Source organism: Gorilla gorilla, chromosome 8, assembly GCF_029281585.2.
Source record: "Gorilla gorilla gorilla isolate KB3781 chromosome 8, NHGRI_mGorGor1-v2.1_pri, whole genome shotgun sequence".
Lineage (NCBI taxonomy): Eukaryota > Metazoa > Chordata > Mammalia > Primates > Hominidae > Gorilla > Gorilla gorilla.
In genome coordinates this window covers 90,946,305-90,958,614 of record NC_073232.2, presented here as the reverse complement: position 1 = coordinate 90,958,614, position 12,310 = coordinate 90,946,305, and the positions used below count along the sequence as shown (strand labels likewise).

The 12,310-nt window shown below is 35.9% G+C and overlaps 1 protein-coding gene across 3 annotated transcripts in view; it reads right to left on the bottom strand.

Annotated features, from left to right (window-relative positions):
* MPP7 (MAGUK p55 scaffold protein 7) overlaps positions 1-12,310 on the bottom strand; it is a 259,047-nt gene that overhangs the window by 81,568 nt on the left and 165,169 nt on the right. The window lies entirely within an intron of this gene.

The window sequence follows — 12,310 nt, the reverse complement described above, 5'->3', positions numbered from 1 at the left end:
ATTGGTGACTACTATGTGTATAAAAGAATGTAATTCTACACCAAAGATGAAAAGAACACCAGAACTTTGACATGTCACAATTCACTATTTTAGATGAGTGGGTTTTGGACTTTCAACAAACTTGACCCCTAATAAGCAACACCACTATTCATAAATTACTCAAGCCAGCCTTGAATCCTCTCCTCTTACTGACATTCTCAATAACCAATATATATTCTATTTTTTAAAAACTTTTTTTTAGACACAAGGTCTTGCTCTGTTACTCAGGCTGGAGTTCAGCGGTGGGATCACAGCTCACTACACCTTCAAAGCCTAGACTCAAGCGATCCTAATTCCTCAGCCTCCTGAGTAGCCAGGATTACAAATGCATGCCCCAATGCCCAGCTATTTTTTTAATTTTTTTTTTTTTTTTTTTTTTAGACAGAGTCTCGCTCTGTCACCCAGGCTGTAGTGCAGTGGTGCAATCTCAGCTTACCGCAACCTCCACCTCCCAGGTTCAAACAATTCTCGGCCTCAGCCTCCCAAGTAGCTGGGATTACAGGCGCCCGCCACCACACCTGGCTAGTTTTTTGTATTTTCAGTAGAGATGGGGTTTCACCATTTTGCCCAGGCTGGTCTTGAACTCCTGACCTCATGATCCACCTGCCTCGGACTCCTAAAGTGCTTAGATTACAGGCATGAGCCACTGCACCTAGTGCATATCCTATTAAATCTACTTCCAAAATATACCTAAAGGTTTTCTTTTCTCCACTTAGATCAGAGATTGGTAAACTACAACATCTGTTTTTGTAAATCAAGTTTTACTGGAACACAGGCCATGCTCGTTCATTTATCCATTGTCTATGGCCGCTGTCATGCTACAGTGGCGAAGTTTAGCAGGTGGAACATACACTTTTTACATAAAAAGCTGTCAGGTCCCTGGTCTAGATCATGGATGCCATCATTTTTTGCCTGGAGCACTCCAGTAGTCTTTAAATGGTTCAGCAGCATTCAACTCTGGCCCATTTTCAAGTCCGCAATTCACAGTGTAGCCAGAGTGATTATTTTAAAAACTTAAATCACATAACTACCCCTTAATAGCCCTTCTAAAGTTGCCCATCCATTGGGATGACCAAACTCTCCAGGATGTCCTAAAAGTCCTGCATGCCTCTCCAACCTTATCTTACACTGCCTTCCTCCTCATCCAACTTGAATAACTCTTTCTCATAGACGTCTGGCCAAAACATTACATAAAAGCAGATCCCCTGGTGACTCAATCCCATAGCACCTTGTTCTTTGCCTTCATACATGTCCATAATTTATAATCATATGTGCATTTTTATGTTTATATGGTTTATATTTGCTGTCTACTGAAACAGAAGCTCTAAAATGGCAAATAAATAGTGTCTGTTTTAAATCAAACTTTTGAATTGACTATAACAAATATACAAAAAGTACAAATCATAAGTGTATAGTATAAATTTCAAAAATGAATATGCCCAAATAAACACCCCCAAAACAAGAAATACAACATTAACCAAACTCCAGTGGCCCCCACTTATGCTCATTCCTAGTCATCATGCCCTCTATACCCCCCAAAGTGGCAATCTTTCCCTTTATTTGAAAATTATATAATTAGAATTACAAGTGAGTATTCATTTTTACCTAATATTAAGTTAGTGAAATTCACCCATGCTGTTACTTATGGTAGAAGGAATTCATTTTTCATTGCTATATAGTTTTCCAACATACAAATATGTTGCAATTTCTTTACCCATTATGCCTTTGAGGGGCATCCAGGTTGTTTTCTGTTCTTGGCTAGTACAAATAATGCTGCCATAAATGTTTCATAACTTTTGATGCATATATATGATGTTATGTAAGTATATTTAAGAGTAGAATGTCTGGGTCATAGATATATAGTAAGCCCATTCAAAATTAGTAGTGTTTTTCAATTATACTTCTACTAAAAATGTGAGTTCTAGCTTTCTAACATGATCCCAAACATTTTACATTATTAGTCTAAATTTGGCCATTCCAAGTGTATAGCGGTATCTCCTGTGGTTGAAATGTTCATTTTTCTTAAAATGAATGAGAATGAAACCCATTTGTGTTTATTGGGCATGTGTGTCTCTTGGTGAGATGCCTTCTCAAGATATTTGCATGGTTTTCTATTGCATCTGTCTCTTTCTTATTAATTTGTAAGAACTATTTATAATATGCTGGACCCAGTCTTTATCAGTTACATGTGCTAGAAATACATTCTCCCTTTTGGTAGCTTGCCCTTTCACTCTCCTTCTTGGTGATTTTTGCTCAATAAAGGATTCTAATTTTAATGAGCTCAATAAATGTTTTTTTCCTTTGTGGTTCATGCTTTTTGTATCCAACAAGAGTTTTAAAGGGGAAGAAATAAACAACATCAAGATGATAAAATACCTGAGAAGATAATGGCTGCAAATTTTTGAGAAGTGATGAGAGACTCTAAAGGTTCATGAAGCCTGATATATCCTTTAGGAACAAGGAAAGATAAAAAGAAACCTATGCTTAATACATCACAGCAGAAATACAAAATGGCAAAGGCAAAGAGAAGATCTTAAAAGTACTCAGAGCAAAAAAAGACAGATCATGAGAAAGGAAAGAAGAAAATTGATTGACAGCTGATTAACAGCAGCAGTAGACACCAGAAGACAGTTCAAATACCTTCAAAGTGCTTAGAAAAAATAATAGCCAGTCCAGAATTGTGTACCCAGCAAAAGTATCTTTCAAGAATAAAGATGAGGACCAAGATGAGGTTAACAGGAATCCACCTGAAAAAACTAGAAACTAAAAATAAATAAAAATAAAGGATAATGAAACCATAGTTTTCAAAGATGCTGGGTATCAAGCAACAAAGGACAGAGATCACTGAGAGACAGGAAACAATGTGAGCCTATGATTGCCCCAGCATTGCAGCCTAGAGTTTCCAGGCTGTGATGGGGAAAAAGAAACACAGGCAAAACTCAGTGGTCTCCTTGAGTTGGGAAAACAGAGCTGGGAATCCAGAGACGTCAACTGACTAGGTTCTCAGGTAAGCCTATAGAAGAGGAAAGGGTGGCAGATACAGAATTTGGGAGATCTGTAGGAGGTCTCCCTTGAGTCCTGAGCAAAGTCCTTAGCCATGGCATGCATATAAGAAAACTACCAGAAAGAATTAGAGCAATGGCTCTTAACTGAGGGCAATTGTACTCCCTTGGAGCCATTGGCAATAACTGGAGACAATTTTTGATTGTCTTAATTTAAAGGATGTTACTGCCATCTACTGTATTGAGGCCAGGGATGCTCCTAAACATTTGATCATATACAGGGCAGTCCCCTAAACTCCAGAAACAATTATCCAGCCCATAAATGTCAATAATTCTAAGGTTGAGAAATTGCATTACAAGGAATAATCCCTGAAGTTTGCATAGGGCAGAAATAGTTCTTGTTCTCATCAGTTAGCAGGAAAATCCTCATAATTCATAGGCACTGAGAAGAGTTATGGGATGGGTATTGTCTCAATAGTGGAAAAAATAAGCCCAAGATTTAATGCTATGATCTCACCTAAAAAAAAGCTAAAAATAAGCCTCTGAAAGATCAAAATGTTTCCAAATAATTTAACTGTATAATAAAATAAAGCTCAAGAATACTATCTATAGCACGGGTCTTCAACCCCAGGCCACAGACCAGTACCCGCTTATGACCTGTTAGGAACCAGGCCACACAGTAGGAGGTGAGTAGTAGAGAATGAGCAAAGCTTCATCTATATTTATAGCTGTTCCCCATTGCTTGCATTACCACCTGAGCTCTGCCTCCTGTCAGATCAGCAGCAGCATTAGATTCTCATAGAAGCGTGAACCCTATTGTGAACTGAGTATGCGAGGATCTAGGTTGCATGCTTCTTATGAGAATCTAATGCTTGATGATCTGTCGCCGTCTCCCATCACCACTACATGGGATCATCTAGTTGCAGGAAAATAAACTCAAGGTTCCCACTGATCCTACATTATGGTGATTATGTAATAATAATAGAAATAAAGTACACAACAAATGTAATACACTTGAATCACACTTAAATCACTCCCCAAACCCCCATCTGTGGAAAAATTTGTCTTCCATGAAGCCGATCACTGGTGCCAAAATGGTTGGAGAAGGTTGATCCACAGAAACACAAAAATACCCAGCATCCAACAAGATAAAACTCACAGTAACTGGTAGTTAATCAAGATAAAACTCACAATGACTCAAAATTACTAGGTATGCAAAGAAAGCAGAAAATACTGCTCATAATGAAGAAAAAAATGAAACAATGAAACCAAATACTGAAATTACACAGATGATAAAACTGGATAAAACCAAACCCTAAAATTATACAGACAGCAGACAAGAAAATTAAAAGTTATTATTTAACTGTATTTCAAATGCTCTAAAAAGTTAAAGGAAAGACTGAACATGAGAAATAGAATATATAAAAATCACTCAAATCAAACTTCTAGATATGGAAAGTATGATATAAGAAAAAAGTGCACTGAATGAGATTAATATAGATACCGCAGAAGGAAAAGTAATCCTGTAGAATAAGCAACATGAGCTGTCCACAATGAAACACAAGGAGAAAATATACTGAGAAATTATGAATAGGACTGAATAGGACTTAGTGATCTGGGGAACTACTTTAAATGGCCTAAAATACATGTTAACTGGCATCTCCAAAGAAAGGGGGCAGTTGCTGGAAACTATTTAAAGAAATATGGCAGAAAATAGTCCAAATATGATGAAAAAAGTATAAACCCACATGTTCAAGAAGCTCAATGTACCCAAGCACAAGGAAAACATAAAACACCACCAAAATGCTTAAAACCAGGAAGAAAATATTGAAATCATCCAAAGGATTTAAAAAACACATTATATATAAAAGAATAAGGATTAAAAATGACAGCACACTTCTCATCAGAAACAATGTGGGCCACAAAACAATGGAGCAACATCTTTAAAATACTCAAAGAAAAATACTGTTAACTTAGAATTCTATACCCAGCAAAAATATCTTTTAGAAATGAAGGGGTATTGAAAAGTTTTGAAAAATATACACAAGCTGAAAGAATTCACTGCCAGCAGACTTGCATTGCAAGAAATGTTACAGGAAGTCTTTCAGACAGGAGGAAAATGTTGGCAGATGGAAATGTGGGTCCATACCGAGGAATAAAGAACACTGGGAATATCTACTATCTGTGTATCTATGGCATATCTTGCACATAGTAAAACAGAGATAGCTGAATAAAATGTTTTTAAATGAAGCAATTATGATAATTGACAGGCAATATTAAGAACATCAGCTAAATATTTTTTCTACTTAGCTTTGTTCCATGTCTGCATTTCATAGGCATTAAGTTTGTAATTTTTAATAACTTTGTTTTAAAAATATTGTTGGATAGCAACATCTTTAATTTTGGACAACTAAAATTTTGCATTCCATTATCCTGTTTTAACTGAGGTGATTTTATTCTTTAATATACAGACTTGCCTTACAAAAGGCAATACTTAAATGGAAATTGTGTTTCCATATGCCAGAGCCACCAATCACAACTGATGGGTTTACCTGTTGCTCAGAAGAATCTGCAGGAAATTGAACACTAGGCCTTGTAACTCATCAGACTCACAAGCACTCACTGCACTGGACCCCCTGGAGTCAACTTTATGTTCTAAGTATCTGTCAGGTTCACAGAATTAAGTGTCTAGCTTATAAGGATGAGCAGCATTGATTTATCCCTCCAGAAGGAGCTTAACTTTTTCCTTCAGCTTGCTTTAATGAAGCTTCATCCATCTTGCATGCTCAGGCAGTGAGTAATTTCTCTTAAGTGAATGTTTGGAAGCTAAAAATTACAACAAATCTTCTTATTTTATTGCCTTTTAAAAAATCTACCAAATTTTCCATGACTTCCTAAATTATAATGCCATATTCTAGAAATGATGTCACTTCACTGTTTTATCAAAAGTGAGCCCCCGGAATGATGACTCATACAGTTTAATTTGCCTTTAATGTGGCAATTTGATGGTTAGAAGTGGTTCTGATTTATTAATGACTATCTCTGCTTCCCCTAGAAACAAAGTCTCTATATAGAACAATATCCCTCCATCAATGCCCCTAAATGCCACCAACATTATTGATTTTGCCTATTTTATCACTGCAGGAAGTATTCACATTCAATTAATCTAGTTAGGCCTTTGGCTACTTACTTTTACATTTTCAGACATCTATTGTTTCTTTTATACTGCATTTATTTTCCTGAACTGGATTTTGTAGACATTATTGACTAATAAGAATAATCTATTTTTTAATATGGCAATTGACTGATCAATTCATTCTGGGTATAATCTTTTAATTTTTGACAGTTCTCCAGTGACACTATTGTTACAGAATGACAAGTCATTTCCTAACTATCAAAGACTTGAGGGCAACAGGTTATACAAGAAAAGTGTTGGCATTCTTCTGAACACAGCAAGAGATTCCTAAAGAGTAAAATGAACAAAATCACAATCTTATACTATTATGAATTAAAGACTATGAAAGAAAAGTTTGAATGTCATATAAATGTATAGAATTATCTTATATGTAGAGACAAGGCTATAATGGAATAAAAATTCCACCAAACATTTAATAATTTACATTGAATTCCGTTTACTGGGAATCCCAATGTTGCAATCACAGTGCTATGTGCTAGAAACAAGGATAAGAAGACCATCCTGTGTATCATGAAGTGTGGCAGACTGCCACTGTTACTACTTGAGACCATCATTACAGCAGTTACCACTGTTACTGCCTGAGACTCTCATTACAGCAGTTACCACTGTTACCGCTTGAGACCCTCATTATGAGACTGAATGAAGGGATGAACATAGAAATGATAACAAAAACAAAAGAAACTATTTTAAGGAAAGGGCCAGGGGAAGAAGAGAGCTCCCTGCTTCTAGTGAGCAAAGGCAGCCCCTGAGCTTCTACCACCCTTTGTATTTATTGGGTAGAAAGAGCATGGAGGAGGTAATGATTGGTCAGCTGCTTAACTGATCACAGGTTCACATCATTGCTAACAGGCTTCAATTATGCCTAATCACCAGAAACACTTGCGCTTGGGGCATGAATGCCCTCAGCATTCCTTCTGGGCAGCGGACATAGTTGTCAGCTTGCCCACATCCTGCATTTATGAGAAGTTTGCTGTTTACTCATATAACCTCCAGTGGTATACTGAGCTGATCATGACCCTCACACTTTCGGCCTCCAACAAATAAGAAAGATATACTTTTGTTCTTTATTAGGTACAGAACACAGAAAATCCCTGAAACACACATACATACACACAAACACACACACACAAACATCTGTTAAAGGTCCAGTTTCGTTTCTGGATACAAGTTTTTGAGCTTTAATTTTCTTAATCTTTAAAAGAGTTAATATTAGTACCTACTTAACAGGGCTTCACAATGATTAAAGAGATAATACGTGAAAGTGCACGGCAAAAAAGGCTTCTCCATAGTAAAGACTTCGTATTGTTGGCTTATTAGCTATTACAATTAATTTAATGATTATCTTATTTCAGGAACAGTCACATTATATATTTAACCTTGTCTATAAACTTGTAAAGGACCATATATAAATTTTTTAAAAATCCTTTCCATATAGCTATTCTTTTCCTTCATACATTTGCAAAAGTTGGCCAAACTAGCAAACATTTTTAACAAATTTTATATTAAAAAGGTTAACAGGTTGTATATTGTGATAAAAATGGGTCAAACTAGAAATTAACATCCATAAATATAAAAAACGAAACCCAAACAACCTCACAAATTTAAATAAGTCAGGATATTGAAGTTATCAAAATGTATTATAGACAATCAAGAAATTAATATCAATGCCAATATGACATACACAATGTCCATGGGAGGTGACCAAATTTAAGAGAAAGCCGCATACTCTTAAATGTGTTTGTAATTAAACAAGCGTGACAGCTAAGGAGCCCACTATCTAATCAAAGATAGATATAAAGAAAAAAATCAGACCAGATGCGATGGCTACCGCCTATAATCCCAACACTTTGGTAGGCTGGGGCAGGCGGATCACCAGATGTCAGAAGTTCGACACCAGCCTGGCCAAAATGGTGAAACCCCAATCTCTACTAAAAATACAAAAATTAGCCAGGCAGCTGGCATGTGCCTGTAATCCCAGCTACTTGGGAGGCTGAGGCAGGAGAATTGCTTGAACCCGAGAGGCTGAGGTTGCAGGGAGCTGAGATCGCGCCACTGCACGTCAGCCTGGGCGACAGAGTGAGACTTAGTTTCAAAAAAAAGAAAAGAAAAAGAAAAATAGAATTGATAATAATGAGCCAGTTCTTTTGAGAGATTAGATAATTACTCATTTCTGGTATGCAGAGCAAGAAACTAGAGAAAAAATATGTATATTAATAGCACTGAGAAATGGGACAGAACTTTGGATACAAATCAACAGGATAAATTGAACACCATTCCAACATGCTTGAAATCTTAATAAAATGTTAAGTTTCCTAGGAAAAAATAAATAATGAAGTAATTCTGGAAGAGCTTGAAAGCTGGATTAAATCAATAACTACAGAAGAAATTAAAAGCACTACCAAAAAACTTTTCCCAGAGATGGCACTGGAACCAAATGAAGGGCTGTATTAAAGTTTTCTGTGTTATTTACAGAATTCCAACACATAGTAAAATGTAACATTTCTTTTTCAAAGGTCTCACAACCCAAATGTAAAACCTAACCAGAAAGTATAAAAAGATGACAGCACAACTTTGGTCTCAGCATGATTTTTTTTTTAAATACCAAAGTAAAATATTACAAAATTAGACATAAAAGTCTTCTTTTATCAAAAAGAAGTTTTAATCCCAAGAATTTAATGTTTTATCACATAAATATCTGCAGTTATTTATGCTAACAACTAAAAAAGTTTCTATGATCACTTTGATAAGTACCATAAAGGCACTTGACAAAATTTAACATAATTCTGATTTATTTTTTTTAAATGACACAACAAAACTTTGTAAAATATTCTATCAGAAACCAGCCACAAACATCATACTTATTAATAACAGGAAGCACAGAAGTATCCCCATAAAAGTACAGAAAAACAAAAGCATATCCTGTTTTTACTACAAGTTTTGAGCATTTTTTCCTGCAAGTCATGTCAAGGCAATAAGGTAAGGGGGGAAATTATCTATAATTACTAAACAGGAAAAGATTTTTTAAAAATCTTGTCAATAACATTGAAAATTAAATGAGATACTTCGGTAAGGTGGTATAAAATAAGTATTATGGAAATTAACATGTTTACCGTATAGAAACAACATACTTGTTAGAAAATACTCAGTAAATAGTATATCATGGGGGAAAATTAATTTATACATATGTGTAGATGTGTGTATACATATAAATATACGCATGCCGGCACACACGCGTACGCATCAGGCCTGGGAATAGACTTAGCAGGAAATAGTCCAGGGTTATATAAGGAACAATTTGATCTAAATAAATAAATTGCCATGGTCTTTGGAAAATTTAATTGCATCCCAATGGTTTTTTTTATGACATAAAAGAGAATTCCAAATTTCTTCTGGGAAAATACATTTGCAAGAATAATGATAGGAATTTGGCCTTAGAAGGTATCATGCTGCAATTACTAAAACAATAAGATAACCAAATTAACAGCAATCAAACCAAGAGTTCAAAACAGATTCAGATATATAATAAAGATAAATCAAACTGTGAGAAAATTACCATCCACTTGAATAAAAAAAAAACTAGAACCACATCTTATACCATACACCAAATTTTCATAGATTAATAATTTCAAACTTCAAAAAATCACATTTTTAAAAAGCCAAAAGAAAATAGGAAAGACAATTTTTGTAAACTCGTCATGAAGAATACAAGTCCTTTCTAAGCTAACTCAGTGCCCAGAAGTCATAAAGAAAAAGAATGCCAAATTCTACCACATAAAAGTACATATTTCTACCCAGTCTTAGAAAATGCATGTAAGATTAAAGAAAAATAACTAAGGAGAAATCTATAATAATGATTTTATATTCTTATATCACTCACAAGTCATTAGGAAAAACACAAAATTTTTACTAACCATTATTTAATCACACAGTACTCACTGAAAGCCTGCTATACGCCTGCAATTTTTATTCCCTATTCTCATGTGGCTTATATTCTAGTGGTGTTCAACTAGCAAAGCTAAAAAAGAATATTAGTTGGGGCTGTGCGTGGTGGCTCACCCCTGTAATCCTAGCACTTTGGGAGGACTAGGTGAGTGGATCACTTGAGGCCAGGAGTTCAACACCAGCCTGGCCAACATGTCAAAACCCCGACTCTACAAAAAAATACAAAAATTAGCCAGGTGTGGTGGCGCGCACCTGTAGTCCCAGCTAGTTAGGAGGCTGAGGCAGGAGAATCACTTAAACTTGGGAGGTGGAGGTTACAGTAAGCTGAGATTGTGCCACTGCACTCCAACCTGGGTGACAGAGCGAGACTCTGTCTCAAAAAAAAAGAAAGAATATTAGTCGAAAAGAGCTTGTGCAATTAATTGCATATAAATTGCAACAGCATAGGGAAACAGGCCTTCTCATGCACTATACTGCAGGTACTCGAGAAGGCCTGTCTTAACAACAAGCTGGAAACAATGATCAAAACTGTAAAAGGTACAAACATTATGTATGCCCCAATAATTTACTGTCCTAATTAAAGTATATTTTGACAAAATATTCCATAAAATCCTCTAATATACAAAAGATGTGCATCATAGTGTTATTTAAATAGCAGAAAAGCAGAAATAACAAAGGTTCGTCTGTAAGTTAAAATAGGTAATTTTGTTGACACAAAGAGAAGGCTACAAAATGCCAAAAATATTAAAAGCAAAAAAAAAATCACATTAAGTAGTGCATTCTATGATCCCACAGAATATACTGGGAAAAAACATTTAATATTTATATATACAGAAAGGGTTGAAAGGTAATGCAGCCAGCCAAGAGCAGTTATCCCTAGAGGTATATGAACATGCAATTCACAGAAGAAATAAAAACTTATAAGCATAGGAAAAGATATGCATCCTCACTAATAAAGCAATGATGATAGGGGCTTCTACTTTCTTTATAATTTGAATGAAAAATACAATTATGTATTATCAAAAAAGAATATTTCTGTTTCCTTTTAAGTCTTTATCAAGTCACTCTGCAAAAAGTAAAAGTGAACATAATAAATTATCACATCTTATTAAGGACAGATATCATAAATCATGTATATTAATAAATGTTCCTTCTAATCTCACTTATGGATTTTAAAATATTCTTTCCTTTATGGGTGCATGTTTGTGTCTGTATGTGTGCATTCCTGTCTTTGTGGATCAAATGCTTTTCTATTCCATAATAACATAACTTGCAAATTTTCTTCTAATACATATTTTTTCAATTAAAAATATTCTTATGGTTCAACTTTTTACACTTAAATTTTTAATCTATTTGAAGTTCACTCTAGTGGCGACTTTTCTCATTTTTTCCCAAACTATTTGTTATTCCAAGACCACGTATTACAGTTGTCCCTCAAGCTGCCCATTCCCCGTACTTCCTTCCACCCATCCCACACTCTTTCATTAGGACCTCAATCGTGTGCTCTGTGTGTGTGTGTGTGTGTGACTGAGTTTCACTCTTTCACCCAGGCTAGAGTGAAGCGGCGTGATCTTGGCTCACTGCAACCTCCATCTCCCAGGTTCAAGTGATTCTCCTGCCTCAGCCTCCCAGGTAGCTGGGATTACAGGCACCTGCCACCGCCACCATACCCGGGATTTTTGTATCTTTAGTAGAGATGGGGTTTCACCATGTTGGCCAGGCTGGTCTCGAACTCCTGACCTCCGGTGATCAGCCCACCTCGGCCTCCCAAAGTGTTAGTGCTCTATGTGAATTATTCCTATAGGCTCCCACTGGCCTTCCTCCATTCAGTATTCCATTTCTCCCATTCTACACCACCCAATTCCTCAAAAGCTTGGTCTGTAGACTACATAGGGAGTGACATGTCACTTCCTGCTTCAAATCCTTTCAATGGCTTTCCACTTTTTTATAAGCTCACGATTTCAGGTGTGGCCATATAATTTATCACCCAAATAGGGAAACAATTGAAAGTGGGAGAAAGGCTATTACTAATAATGCTGGAACTGCAGGCATGAAGCCGACTATCCTGGGCAAACCCTACTCAAAATGTCGACTCCCCAGCTCCAAACTCTCACCCCTTCTTCCTTCGCAA